Raw genomic sequence first — 15,020 nt, forward strand, 5'->3', positions numbered from 1 at the left:
CATCTTCTGTTGCTTTCCTCAGGTCATTAGCAGGAAGCTGGATGGGAAGTAGGGCAGCCAGGTCATGAACCGGCACCCATATGGGATGTTGGCATCACAGGCAGAGGCTTTATCTGCCACAACTCCAGCTCCTAGGATGATTTCAAAAATTATTTTCACTTTTTTTTTGAAAGGCAGAGAGACAAAGATCAATCTTTCATCTACCAGTGCATGCCCCAGTTGCCCACAACAGCCCAGAACTCCATCCAGGTCCCCTCTGTGGGTAGCAGGGTCCAAGTATCTGAGCTATCATCTGTGGTCCCCCAGGTGCACATCAGCAGGAAGCTGGCTCAGAAGTGCAGTATCAGGGACTCAGACTGGTTCTCTGATACAGGATGCAGGCAACTCAGATGGTGCCTTAAACCACCGTGCTGAACTTCTATCCGCATACTTAGGGTCACTTTATAAACGATTAGTTACACCTTCAGAACAAAATGCAGCGTAATACCCTAACAACTCTTGCAAACCAATAACACTATCAGGGCCTAGAAAGGATAGATATTCTACATACAAAGTTTTAAGATGTGTAGCATATAGAAATGTAATAGACTGATTCACCTTGTGATGTAGAGGAAAAACTAATTTATGTTTGAGGCTTAATATCTCGATACAAGGACACAAAAAGAATCCCAAAGAAAGTTAAAAGTCAAATGATCTACCTTTATCATGTATTCATTTTTCTTCCTCCTCATCCTCTTTTTTCAAAGATTTATTTATTTATTTGAAAGACATAGTCACACACAGAGAGAAAGAGACACCTTCCATCCTCTGGTTCACCCCCAAATGCCTGCAACAGATGGGGCCAGACTGAAGCCAGGAGCTCCATTCAGGAACCCAAGTACCTATGCAAAATCTGCTGCCTCCCAAGTGTATTAGTAGGAAGCTAGACTGGAAGTAGACGTAGGACTGTAGGTGTCCAAGCAGCAGCTTCATCCAGTGTGCCACAATGACCACTTTTACCTCCCCTGTTAATTAAAACTTCCAATCCCACCCCTCTATGGGCTCTCCATTCTGTCAACCAATCTTCAGGCCTCCACCAGCCCAATCAGTCTTTTAGACTGTGCTGTTCTTCAAGCTGCTTTTTTCCTTTCTTTACCCAAACAGGTGTCTACACTGCTGCCTTTGCTTGCTTACCATCCACTGTCACCCTGAAACCAGGCCTTCTATCTTACCACTGACTGAAAATACCCCATGGGTGGGGCACTGTGGCACAGTGGTTTGGGCTGCTGCTTATGCCTGCATCCCATACTGGAGTGCCAGTTAGAGTACTGGCTACTCTGCTTCCAATCCAGTTTCCTGCTGATATGCCTGTGAAGCAGCAATGGCTCACATACCTGAGTCTCAGCTACTCACATGGGAGACTGGACAGAGTTCCTGGCTCCTCAGTCATTTGGCAAGTAAACCAGTGGATGGAAGACCCCTCCTCCACCTTCTGTCCTGTCACTCTGCCTTTAAAATAAATAAATCTTAAAATAAAAATGTCTGGCCGGCGCCGCGGCTCACTAGGCTAATCCTCCACCTTGCGGGGCCGGCACACCAGGTTCTAGTCCCGGTCGGGGTGCCAGATTCTGTCCCGGTTGCCCCTCTTCCAGGCCAGCTCTCTGCTGTGGCCAGGGAGTGCAGTGGAGGATGGCCCAAGTGCTTGGGCCCTGCACCCCATGGGAGACCAGGATAAGTACCTGGCTCCTGCCATCGGATTAGCGCGGTGCGCTGGCTGCAGCGCGCCAGCCGCGGCAGCCATTGGAGGGTGAACCAATGGCAAAAGGAAGACCTTTCTCTCTGTCTCTCTCTCACTGTCCACTCTGCCTGTCAAAAAATTAAAATTAAAAAAAAAAAAATGCCTGCAAGGGTCAAAGGCCATCTGATGGACAAAACCAATGGTCCCTCTTCCACAGCGGACAATGAAAAATACGCACTTCAAATTATCTCTACCTGGGGCTGATATTGTGGTGTGGTGGGTTAAGCTGCCACCTACAACACTGGTATCCATATGGGCACTGGTTCAAGTCCTGGCTGCTCCATTTCTGATCCTGTTCCCAGCTAATGAGACTAGGAAAGCAATGGAAGATGTCTAAATCCTTGGGCCCCTGCACCTATGTGGGAGACCTGGATGGAGTTCCTGGCTCCTGGCTATGGCTTGGCCTAGCCTCAGCTGTTGCTGTTACTTTGAGAAGTAAACAAGAGGATGGAGGATCTCTTTCCCTCTCTCTGTAACTCTGCCTTACAAATAAATAAATAAATATTTTAGAAATTTTTTAAAGATTTTTATTTATTTATTTGAAAGGAAGAGTTACAGAGAGGCAGAGAGAGAGATATCTTCCATCCGTTGGTTCACTCCCCAGATGGCCGCAACAGCCAGAGCTGGGCAAATCCAAATCCAGGAACTTCTTCCAGGTCTCCCATGTCAGTGCAAGGGCCCAAGCACTTGAGTCATCTTCTACTGCTTTCCTAGGTCACAGCAGAGAGCTGGATCAGAAGTGGAGCAGCCAGCACCAGAACTGGCATCCATATAGGATGCTTGCGCTGCAGGGAGCAGCTTTACCCAGTATACCACAGTGCCACCATCTCCTTCCCCTTTTTTGGGGGGCGGGTAAGGGGGGAGAACCTCTTTACTTAAATAAATGTTCTGTGTGCCACATATACCAACTCCTACCTACTACAAACTTTTCTTGGTTTACGGATACAGACACTAAAACAAAGCAGACTCCAAAAACCAACTGTATTAGACTTACCTAAATCCATACACATAACAATGCTAAAGTAGAAACAGGATAGCCCCATAAGACAAACGATGTTTTACATGGGAAAATGTGAAAAGAAACAGTACAATGTAACTTTTTATATAAGACATTTGAAGAACATTAGTGTAGTTCATTTCTGAAGCATCTTTTTCTTTTTAACCAAACTGAACCCAAATGATAGAAGACTAAATGTCTCTCTTCATTTTCCTCACTATCTTCAACACAGCTACACATCAAGGGCTAACAAACATATTAGCAAAAAATACAGGAGAGGCAGGTATTTGGCCTAGCAGTTATGAAGCCAGTAGGAAACCCAAGTCCCATTATCAGAGCATCTGGCTTCAATCTGGGCTCCAACTCCTGACTCCTGCTGACTGCTACTGTAGACCCAGGGAGGCAGTAGTGATGGCTCAAGTAGTTGGGTTCCTGCCACACATACAAAGACTTGGATTGAGTTCCCAGGCCCCAGCTTTGTGGGCCCCTTCCTCATCACTGCAGGAATTTAGAGTTCGCCAGAGGATTAGAGTGCTCTCTAATAAAAAATTTCAAAAATATGATATACATAAATGAAGGACTCAACCGTGTAAATTTTTTACTTTATGATCTAGAAGGTAAAACAATGGTTGTGAAAAATAACATCTCTCACTTCTCGAATGATCTATGAGTTTCTCTCTCTAGAATTCTGTCTTCTACCAAAAGTAACATGTAACCCACCCCCATTCCCTCCTTTGAAAGCATTTCGGGGGAGGGGGAGAGATACACACAGAGAGAGATCACTATCCAAATGGCTGCAACAACCAGTGATGGACCAGGCCGAGGCCGTGAGACAGGATTCACCCAGGTCGCCCACTTGGGTGGCAGAGGCCCAAACACATGGGCCATTTTCTGTTGCTTTTCCAAGGCCATTGGTAGGGAGTCAGATCAAAAGTGGAGCAGCAGGGACATGAACGGGTGCCCATATAGGATGCTGGCGCTGTGGGTGGTAGCAGCTTTACCCATTGCACCACAAGGCAGGGCCTTCCTTTACTTTATAAAAAAGATTTATTTGATGGCTGGCGCTGCGGCTCAATAGGCTAATCCTCCACCTTGCAGAGCGGGCACACTGGGTTCTAGTTCCAGTTGGGGCGCCGGATTCTGTCCCGGTTGCCCCTCTTCCAGGCCAGCTCTCTGCTGTGGCCCGGAAGTGCAGTGGAGGATGGCCCAAGTGCTTGGGCCCTGCACCCCATGGGAGACCAGGATAAGTACCTGGCTCCTGCTCAGTGTGGTGCGCCGGCCAGCCGCAGCGGCCAATGGAGGGTGAACCAACGGCAAAGCAAGACCTTTGTCTCTCTCTCTCTCTCACTGTCCACTCTGCCTGTCAAAAAAAAAAAAAAAAAAAAAAAAAAGATTTATTTGAAAGGCAGACTGAGAGACAAATCTTCCATTCATTGGTTCATTCCCCCAAATGCCTGCAAAAGCCACAGCTGGGCCAGGACAAAGCAAGGAGCCAAGAACTGCATCAGAATCTCCCGTGTAGGCAGCAGGAACCAAAGCACTTAGTCCATCTTCCACACCTTTCCCAGGCCATTAGCAGGGAGCTAGATCAGAGGCAGAGTAGCCAGGACTCAAACTGGCTGATGTTACAAACAATGGCTTAACCTGCTGCACTACAAGATCAGTCCCTCTAATAGTTTTTTTCCTTTAAAAAAAAAAAAAAAAAAAAAAAAAGTCTAGACCCACACTGCCTGGTACAGTAGCCATTAGCCACATGTGACTACTAAGCACTTGAAATGTGGCTAGTTTCAGGTGTGGCATATGTGTTAGATTTTATACAGAAAGAATGACATTTTGTAACGTACTGCAGTAAATAACATACATGTTACTAAAATTAACTTGTTTTAAATTTTCACCTTGTATTATACATGGTTGTACCAGGACAGCACCACATTAGAGAAACAAATTAAAGTTCTGGAACAGAAAAGTTATCAAGTAGTTATCCTCCTTCTGCAGTATGTCACCAACAATGCCCTTTTGCAAAGTTATTTTCATGAGCTGTTCCAGTAATTTTTAAGGAGGAAAGACTAATGTGTCTGCTTGATTTTAATCACAATGCGTCTTAACACTCAATTTGTTTTATCCATTCAGAAATTTCCTTAAAAGCTTGTAAATTATCATCCATCCCTGGCCTTGCTTCCCAATAACTTCTGTTAAAAATCCATTGATTGGGACTGGCTCTGTGGTGCTGGTTCTAGTCCTGGTTGCTTCACTTCCAGACCAGCTCCCTGCTAATAGACTGGGAAAGCAATGGAAGATGGCCCAAATGTGTGGGCCCCTGCACCCATGCGGGAGACCCAAAGAAGCTCCTGGCTTCAGATCAGCCCAGCTCCAGCCATTGCAGCCATTTGGGGAGTGAACCAGCGGATGGAGGATCCCTCTCTCTTTCTGTTAACTCTGCCTCTCAAATAAATAAATAAAACTTTAAAAAAAATTCATTGATCACAGAAATAGTTTCAGAGAAATTTAGATGTCTGGTTAAACCCAGCTTCTCAAGCATATCAATATTCAGTGGTCCTACAATTATTCTGGTTGACCAGACACATTGCTCAACACTAACAAAGGAGAGAAAAGGGTGTGGTGGTAACATTCCAGTTCTCTGAGCTGGACACTCAGCAGAAAAGGCATTCCTCCACAATGTCGCAAAAACAGCATTTCACTGCTTAAGTGTGTACTTCAGCTGGGGACTAGGGGTGCAGCCTGACAGCAATCTGCCTTTAAGGCCCAGGTTATGAAATATAGAAATTAAATTTATCTTATCTACTTGACAATTTTCACGTAGAAACTTTAGTTCAAGTACCACCAATGGACTACCACATGAAAGTAATAATGTTATCCTTAATGATGTGATAAAAGCTATTTATCATTTACTAGTGCTTCTCTAGTCATGGAATGGATTCACATCAGGTCATTAGTACATTTTAGTTATTTGTGTGACAGACGGAGTACATTGGCAAGACAGCTGAGTATATAATAGTGCAAAATTTGGCTATAGACAAAAAACTCAGATAATGAAACTATTACTCAGGCTTCATTAGTTCTACAATCAAAGCAATCCCAAACAACCATTAATTTTTTTTCTGGCTACAGAATAAAAAACTATTGTTGGAAAAAAAAAACTTCTAGAAATCTGGGTGAAAAAATTCCTTTTGGCTGATGAAATATTAATATGTAATTAATTGTCATGGCAATGGTACGCTAAATGTAGGGACAAGAGCTTTGGTTTCCAGTCGTAATTTTGCTCTGCATGTATAATATACATGAAGTCCTTGAGAATTTGGTAGTTAATTTAGTACAGTGCCAAAGATTCTAGATCCAAGGATACAGTTACTATGATCGCCTCGGTGGGAAGTGATCTGTACCTGTTTCTTTAAACTTTTATAAACTTGTTTGTGCTGTCCCATATAATAATTACGAGCTATCTTCTGTTTTTTTAAAGAGGCAAAGAATGAGAGAGAGATCTCTTACCCACGGATTCACTTCCCAAATGCCTGCAACCTAGCGGAAGCCAGGAATTCAATCCAAACTCCTGCAGGGGTGGCAGGAACCCAAGCACAGCAGCCACTGCCACTGCCTCTCAGGGTCCTCCTTAGCAGGAGGCCAGAGCCAGGAATCAAACCCAGGCACCAGAAGTGGGACCCCAGTGTTCTACAGCTCACCCCTACAGGATACTGTTAGCCATCTCGTCAGCTTCTCTATGCATTTCTGGAAGAACTGCTACACGTCATCTAAATTATTAGCCCTCGATAGCCCCTCATACACTGGCTTGCACTTTAAGACACCAAGCAATTTTACTGAATTGGGTGGTACGTGGCATAATATGGTGGTTGCCTGTGCTCTCCAATCCCCATTTCCTGTGTACCAGACCTGGCTATTAGCCAGCAACAGGAATGTTATTCTGCTGTCTTAACTCTACTACATAAATTACAGCATCAGCAAAACCCACACTGAAGACTTCATAGAGATCTAGAGCCTTAGGGTCTAGCAAGCATTTCTAGGGCTACCCCTGGCAGGTCCTAGTCCTTCCGACATCCCTGGCCCACCCAGGTTACAGAAAATCTGTTAAGACCACTGTACCGATCTCTACTGCTGCAATGTGTACACAGTGCTTATTTCTGGACACATCCCTGGATAAATGGAAGCAAACAAGCATTATACAGAGTGAGGATGAGGAGCTGGCTTCAAAGCTGTGCTGACTCCCATCCACTCAGGTTTACTTAATACACTTTTGTGAACTCAAAGTTCTGGTTGTGATTGTCCAAAGTATCCCATGAGAGATTCCTGAATCACTGAAGCTTTGGCTGCAGCCTAGGCACGCTCTCCTCTACCCAGACCACGCTCTCCTCTACCCAGACGCAAGCTACAGTTCACCCCTGGCACCCCCTTGGGGCTGAACCACAGGTCCTCAGCGAAGCCTACTCATTGGTACTTGGTTAACTAAACCTACTGAACAGAGTCGCACTCGCACTTGTCCTGGGTCGGGTTCCATTCTACGCCTGAGATGAATTTATCAGAGACTCCAAGGTTCTCTACCTCCAAGCTGAGTAAGCCATTAGAACAAAACCAAACCAGAAGCAACCTTAGCCCCAATTCGTTAACAGCCACTTTATGGTCCATGACCGGAAGTGAATGCAATTAAATTCCCAAAGACTATTCTGGGACTTTACACACTTAGGAGTTCAGATCCAAGGCCCAAAAGTTTAAACAGAAGGCCCCGGGGAGTTTTGCCTTGATGCACAAGCAGCCTCCGAATCTGCAGACCACTCAACTCTAAATGGCAGCAGTAGGCAATGCAATTTACATCCGAACACAGCACGCAAAAAAATAAATAAATAAAAATAAATCAGAATTAGGATCTGGGGCTAAGCAGCAACAAGACAAAATTTTTTTAAAAAATCAATGAATTTCCCTAATAAAGCTTTTTAAACTGCTTGTCGTCGCGGACTGAGGTAGGCCAACATAGACACCCGAAACATTCGGTTTTTCTCTAAAATCACAGGTGCTTCTGCACGATCACACGGCACCCCCGCTCGTTCTCTCCTCCCCTGTTCCTACCCACGTTCAGCCGGCGACCACGGCTCTCGGGGCAGCTGCGCCCCACCGTCGGGATGCGGCCTGGGGCGGGGCTGCCGGAGAGCGAGCCGGCGGCCCACGGCGACCAGAGCACCGTCCAGCTGCCCTCCGGCCTCCGGCACACAAAGGTGACGCCCGAGGCCGAGGGACTCGCTCGGAGGACAAGGACGTGGCACGCCAGGCACAAAACAGCACCGTGAGGACGCAGGCCCGGGAGCCAGGGCGCGCGGGAAAGCGCGCGGCGGGCTCCACTCAGCCTACGCGCCCAGGGCCCGGGGTGGGCAGCAGCCTCAGGCCCAGCAGCCCGGCCCGTTCCGCTCCGGGAGCGGGGCAGAAAGCGAGCAACCACGAGATGGTGGAAGAGGGACCGAGCGCCACGGCACTTACCTTTCCTCCTAACCTCCCAACGCCCGAAGCACCGGCTGCCGCGGCCGCCGTCCTCCCACCGGCTCGGCTCACGCGCGCAAGCACCGCCCAACCGGAAGCGGCTCCGCGCCCCGCCTCCCTTCCGCCTCGCCGGCGGCTCTCTGACCAATCATCGACAGCCCCGCCGCTGACGCGCAGCTTTTCCGGACGGCCATTGGTCCCACAATTGCGCGGCAAGGATTGGCTGGAAAGCGCCACGTCCCCACGAGCGCGCGCCGAGTGGCGTGGGCCGGATTCCCGCCCAAGCCTGGTCCTAGGGCTGCGGGGATGGAGAGCCCCAGCCCCATGCTCCGCGCGGCCTGTGGGCGCGGCTGTCTGGCCGCCACGTCCCCACTCACAGCGCGTGACGCTGCCTCCACAGGGCGTCTTGGATTACCCTGCCGGATGCCGTCCTGCGCTGTCTCGGTCGCTGATTGTAATGAATAATCCCGGCGTCTTCCCTGCTGCGCTGCGGCCGGAGGCGGCGTCTCCCGGCCGATTTGGCCTCTGCCCACAGTGTATCATTTCCCGCCGCCTCTTCTCACCTGTACTGCGCCTGGGCCGTCGTGGCGTTCCCCGACAGCCCGTCCTTTCACAGCTGTGCGCTGTGCACCGAGCGGCCTTTGCCTGGTTCTCTGGGAAGACCAGTGCGAGGCCCAGGCAGGGGTTAGTTCTAGAAATCTTTAGGAACCAGCTAAGCATAATAAGCATCCCTCCTTTAGTTGCCTTCTTGGCACTTTGTATCTTCAGTACAAGGGCAGATTTTGCTACAAAACGCTTTTCCTTTAGGTTAAACTCCAGGGTTGGGATTTGCCTGTTGATCTCTGTATCCGCACCTCTGAGCCCTACTGCCCCGCCGCAGTTAGATGCGCAGTAATGTTAGGTGGAGCCCAAGCATGGCCCTGATTTAAAAGGAACGCAGGAGATCATTCACTCATTTTCAAGTCATGAATTTCCAACAAGTATTAAAAAGAGGGCTACTATGTTTCAACACAAATGGAATATAAATCTGAATTCTTAGCGTGTGGAACCTCTATGGTTTAAAATACTAACTTCATGAAAGAATTAACTACAGAACAAATTAGTTTACTTTTTAAAATGCTTATTTTTATTTATTTGAAAAGCAGAGCGAGAGAGCGAGAGCGAGAGCGATCTTCCATCTGCTGCTCACTCCTCTAATGGCAGCAACAAGCAGGGCTGGACCAGGCTGAGGCCCGAGGCGGGGAACTTCTTCCAGACGGCCCACATGGGGGCAGCACCCAGGTACTTGAGCCGTCACCTGTGCCTCCCAGGATGTGCACTAGCAGGAAGCTGGATCAGAAGTGGGGGAGCTGGTACTCGAACCAGCAGGCTGGTCTGAGGGGTGGGCAGCTGCCCAAGCCCCCTCCCCCCACTCCCTTCCCTTTAAGTGTGAAGATGAAAGGCTGACAGCCAGTGCTCTGTACATTCAGACAAGGGAGGCTTCAGGCTGGACTGAGGAAGTGCCCAGTGGCCCGATCAGCAGAGGAGCAACAGGAACAAGGGCAGGCGGGGGGCAGAGTGGGAGGTCAATTCGCAGGCCAGGTAAGGAATGAGAAGGGTCAAAAAATAGAAGCCATGAAGGGAAAGTGTCAGTGGGAAGCTGGGACAGGTACAGACGGTCATGACAACCTAAAGGAGTCAGAGCCGAAGGCCATCGGGATTGGAGGCTGTCGGGAAGATTTCCAAGGTCGTGCTGTAGTGAGGGGTAGAATGAAATGCAAACCTGTTCTTTCGGGGCAGCACAACTGCGAGCAGGGATTGACTGTAAGACAGGCTGTCCAGCAGGTGTGACTCCAAAAACTGGTCTAAAAGTACCTCCTTGAAGTCAGGTACTGTGCTAGGTGCTGGGAACCCATAAGAAATAGGATAGTGTCCCTGTCCTCAAGGAAGTAAAGCCTAGGAGGAGAGCTGTCAACTCCGTATGTCCTTGTGATGCTGGACGGGCAGTCGGACTCTGTCAGAGGTGGGGACCTACGACCTGGAGACTCCCTGTGGCTAAGGGTCTGGCCTAGCAAGGGCACGAGAGAGGAAGTGAACCCTCACGCGCAGGGTGGTCTGAAATGTAGACCCAACAAGTCCTGCACTTAGTGACTGAAGAGGGAGCACTCAGAAATTCAAAGATTCAGGCCTGGGAGATGGGGAGAATGAGCTGGAGGCATGGAAGATGCGTTCAAGACACGATGAACTGAGTTCAAGACGTGGCCAGGGGCCGGTGCCATGGTGTAGTAGATTAATCCTCTGCCCGTGGCACCAGCATCCCATGTGGGCGCCAGTTCTAGTCCCGGCTGCTCCTCTTCCAATCCGGCTCTCTGTTATGGCCTGGGAAAGCAGTAGAAGATGGCTCAAGTGTTTGGGCCCCTGCATGGGAGGCCCAGAAAAAGCTCCTGGCTCCTGACTTTGGATTGGCACAGCTCCGGCCGTTGCAGCCATTTGGAGAGTGAATCAACGGAGGGAAGACCTCTCTCTCTGTCTCTCCTTCTCACTGTCTATAACTCTACCACTCAAATAAATAAATACAGTCTTAAAAAAAAAAAAAAAAGACTTGGCCATCCAGGTGACAGCACTGTATCTATAAAGGAAGAGCCACGGGGTTGGGGGAGAGTCTCTGGAGACAGATCCTAGGCCAGGAAGCAGCCGATGGAGCCATGAGAACAGATGTGAAACGCAAAGCAGATTAGGTCTCATAGGAGCCCCAGAGTTGGAAAGTAGGTGGGGGAGGAAACAGGCTTGAGGGGTGATGTGTAAGGGTTGCTGTCAGCTGCACTCCGGCCCTGGATTCTGTCTCCAGTGCAGCACTGAATGCGTGCTTGTGGCAGGCATGATGTCGCCAGCAGCACACGACTGAGGTTCTTCTGCAAGCATCCCTGCTTAGGTGGTGCACACGAATCTGCTGATTCCTCTGGGCTGACGCTGTTCTGGGATGGGGTCTACAGTAGCAGACAAAGTGGGCTGAGCTCCGACGTGGCACTTGTTTTCTGATAGACAGGGATAGGTGAGACACAACAGAAGCAAGATGTTTAACAAAACTCATAGGAGAGGTGGTGACAGGTGCCAAGAGGTGCGATGAAGGCAGGAAGGAGAACAAGGAAGTGTCGGGATTAACCGGAGCCGCACTACCATCTCAGAAAGGGTGGCCGAGGAAGGCCTCTCTCTCTCTCTCTTTTTTTTAAAAGATTTATTTATTTGAAAGTCAGAGTTACACACACACAGAGAGAGAGAGAGAGAGAGAGAGGTCTTCCATCCGCTGGTTCACTCCCCAATTGGCTGCAAAAGCCAGAGCTGTGCCGATCCAAAGCCAGGAAACAGGAGCTTCCTCCAGGTCTCCCATGTGGGTGCAGGAGCCCAAGGACCTGGGCCATCCTCTGCTGCTTTCCTAGGCCACAGTAGAGAGCTGGATAGGAAGTGGAGCAGCCGAGTCTCGAACCGGCATCCTTATGGGATGCCGTCGCTTCAGGCCAGGGCGTTAACCGGCTGCACCACAGCGCCAGCCCCAGGAAGGTCTCTTGAGAGGGTGACACTCGAGCCGACAGTGGTGGGGGATGTTACAGAAAAAGGAATAGCAATGTTGGGAGTGTTTGTGGAGCAGCAGGAAGCTGGTGGGTGGAGTGCAGTAGTGAGGTGAGTGAGGATGTGATGTCAGAATCCTAGTAGCAGGGATGGGGGTGGGGGCATCATGCAGGGCCTTTAGGGCTTTGCAGGGACTGTAGTGCTGTGAGCCATTTGGTGTGGAAGATGGGCTGTTTTCCCAGCTGTTTCCTGTGGGTCCAGTTGGATGACATTTCCATGTGACTGAGCTCCCCTCCCAGGCAGGAGGTGAGAGACCTGCACTTTACTTCCAGTACTGGCCATACAAACGTGCTCCATGCGATTCTCCAACCTCTTTTGCTTTCTGTGGCAACCCAATAAGCCAGGAGTGGCTGATTACAGAGCCCCAAGATGGAAGGAGCCCAAGTCCCCGTTAAGGAGCCACTCACCAGGAACACTCTTTTTGAGCATTTTCTGAACGAGAAGTAACAGCTAGGTCTGGTCCAGGCCATATCCGGGAGCCAGGAACTCCATCCGGGTCTCCCATGTGGGTGGCAGGAACCGGAGTGCTTGGACCACCATCTGCTTCCCTCCCCGGTGCGTTAGCAGGAAGCCGGATTGGAAGCAGAGTAGCAGGCACTGGAACTGGCACATGGATGTAGAATGCTGACATCGTAAGCAGCACTAACCCCTCAAGGAGTTTAGTATAAAAGGATGGGAGAAAATGGATTCTGTGTATTTTGTTCTATTTGTTTAAAGATTTATTTATTCAAAAGTCAGAGTTACACAGAGAGAAGAGATGCAGAGAGAGAGAGAGAGGTCTTCCATCCAATGGTTCACTCTCCAGTTGGCCCCAATGGCCAGAGCTGCGCTGATCTGAAGCCAGGAGCCAGGAGCTTATTCTGGGTCTCCCACGTGGGTGCAGGGGCCTAAGGACTTGGGTCATCTTTTACTGCTTTCCCAGGCCATAGCAGAGAGCTGGATCAGAAGTGGAGCAGCCAGGACTAGAACTGGTGTTCATATGGGATGCCGGCACTTCAGGCCAGGCTGTTAACCTGCTGCACCACAGTGCTGGCCCCTGTTCTATTTTTAAATAGAAAAATAATGATATATTTAGAAGAGCCAGTGTGTTTGTCACTGATGGGAAGGATCAAATTGATATGAAGGGAAAGTGTCTGGAGCAACATGCCTGGGCAGGGAGGTGGGCAGGTGATCTAGCGCAAGAGGAACAGAGCTGAGTTTAGTCCAGAACAGACAGTTCCTCCTCAATCACAAGGAGAGAAGCCGGAATCAGCGGGCCTGGCTCTAGGTAGCTGGTGACCCTGATCGTGAGAACTTGGAGTTGTCTTTTTTTTTTTTTTTTGGACAGGCAGAGTGGATAGTGAAAGAGAGAAAGGTCTTCCGTTTTCCATTGGTTCACCCTCAATGGCCACCGCGGTAGGTGCACCGCACCGATCTGAAGCCAGGAGCCAGGTGCTTCTCCTGGTCTCCCATGGGGTGCAGGGCCCAAGCACTTGGGCCATCCTCCGCTGCACTCCCTGGCCACAGCAGAGAGCTGGCCTGGAAGAGGGGCAACCGGGACAGAATCTGGCGCCCCGACCGGAACTAGAACCCGGTGTGCCAGCGCCGCAAGGCGGAGGATTAGCCTATTGAGCCGCGGCGCCGGCCTCATAAGAATATTAATTGTTAAATTAACAAGAGTCACTGTGCACTAACTTCCCATGCAGGACCTCTGTCCTCAATGAGTTGTATTATTATTAAGTCTAAGGGATTGCAAAAGATATATCATTCTTGGGTGCTTCTTTAAAGTTAATTAAGTTTCTAAAAAAAATGAAGTTAACTTCAAGATGCAATGACTGAACAGCCCTTGTCTCCACTGTTGAGGAACAGTTTTTTGGTTTTTTTTCCATGCAAATTGTTAAACTCTTTACTTAGGATAGAGTTGGTCTTCTGTGTATAAAGTTAATTGAAAATGGATCTTAGTGGAGAATGAGACTGGGAATGGAAGAGCAAAGAGGAGGAGGGGTGGGAGAGTGGGTGGGAGGGTGAATATGGTAGAAAGAATCACTATGTTCCTAAAGTTATACTTATGAAATGCATGAAGTTTGTATTCCTTAAATAAAAGGTTTCTTGGGGGGAGGGGATAAAATAAAAAAAATATATGAATTCCAAAAGAAAAAGAAATCGCTGAGAGTGAGGCTGTAACTCCTTCCTGGAGTCACAGTGATCCAGCACTTGTGTTTTAGTCTTCTGACCATTTCAGTGTGAAAAGCACTTCAGTGAGGAAGGAAACCATCCCACGATATCTTAAATCAAGGCAAAGCATCTCAAAAACCCATTCCAATTGGATGTTGCACAGTTTTTCTGAAATAGTTTTTGTATAGAATGTGAAATATCATATATTTTTAAACAAAATGGTCAGCCTGGGGCCGGCGCTGTGACAAAGTAGGTTAATCCTCCACCTGCAGTGCCAGCATCCCATATGGGCGCTGGTTCTAGTCCTGGCTGCTCCTCTTCTGATCCAGCTCTCTGCTATGGCCTGGGAAAGCAGTGGAAGATGGCCCAAGTCCTTGGGCCCTTGCACGCATGTAGGAGACCCAGAAGAAGCTCCTGGTTCCTAGCTTTGTATTGGCTCAGCTCTGGCCGTTGTGGCCATCTGGGGAGTTGTCCAGCAGATAGAAGAACTCTTTCTGTCTCTTCCTCTCACTGTCTGTTACTCTACCTTTCAAATAAATAAACTCTTAAAAAAAAAAAAAAAAAAGGTCAGCCCATGACCCATCTGACGGACACTCTGAGACACCTCTGATTTACCTGTACCTTGAACCTGGACTCTCTCCTCTGAAGTCGTAAGCACTGACGAAGCATGTCAACATTTCAGTGTGACGTCATATGCTGGAGAGATGGAGCCAGTGTTTCTGGGCTCAGGTCATTCAAGCTAACAAAAGAGCGTCACGCCACCTTGTCTCACTAGCTGCTTTGGGAACCGTTCCCCGGCCTCAGACCCAAACCTCTACCCAGAGCACCAGGGCAGGAGGAACAAATCCAAGTCACAGAGGAGCTAGGGATGGTCTAAAGCCTGAATTACAAGTGACAGCTTAGTAAGAAAAACTGGCAAGAAGGGAGACGGAGAACCCCTCACACGTGTCCGGTTCAGTGGTTTGGCACGGTGGCTAAGATGCCGCT

General features: G+C 48.9%; 1 protein-coding gene across 2 annotated transcripts in view; it reads right to left on the minus strand.

Moving 5' to 3' along the window:
* CALU (calumenin) overlaps window positions 1-8,366 on the minus strand; it is a 33,199-nt gene extending 24,833 nt beyond the window's left edge. For both annotated transcript variants that reach the window (XM_062203241.1, XM_062203164.1), the window contains exon 1: window positions 8,274-8,366. The gene's annotated coding sequence lies outside the window, so the exon portion shown is untranslated. The remainder of the gene's footprint in view (window positions 1-8,273) is intronic.
* Between the last annotated feature and the right edge of the window lie 6,654 nt (window positions 8,367-15,020).

This window comes from Lepus europaeus, chromosome 1 (genome assembly GCF_033115175.1).
Source record: "Lepus europaeus isolate LE1 chromosome 1, mLepTim1.pri, whole genome shotgun sequence".
Lineage (NCBI taxonomy): Eukaryota > Metazoa > Chordata > Mammalia > Lagomorpha > Leporidae > Lepus > Lepus europaeus.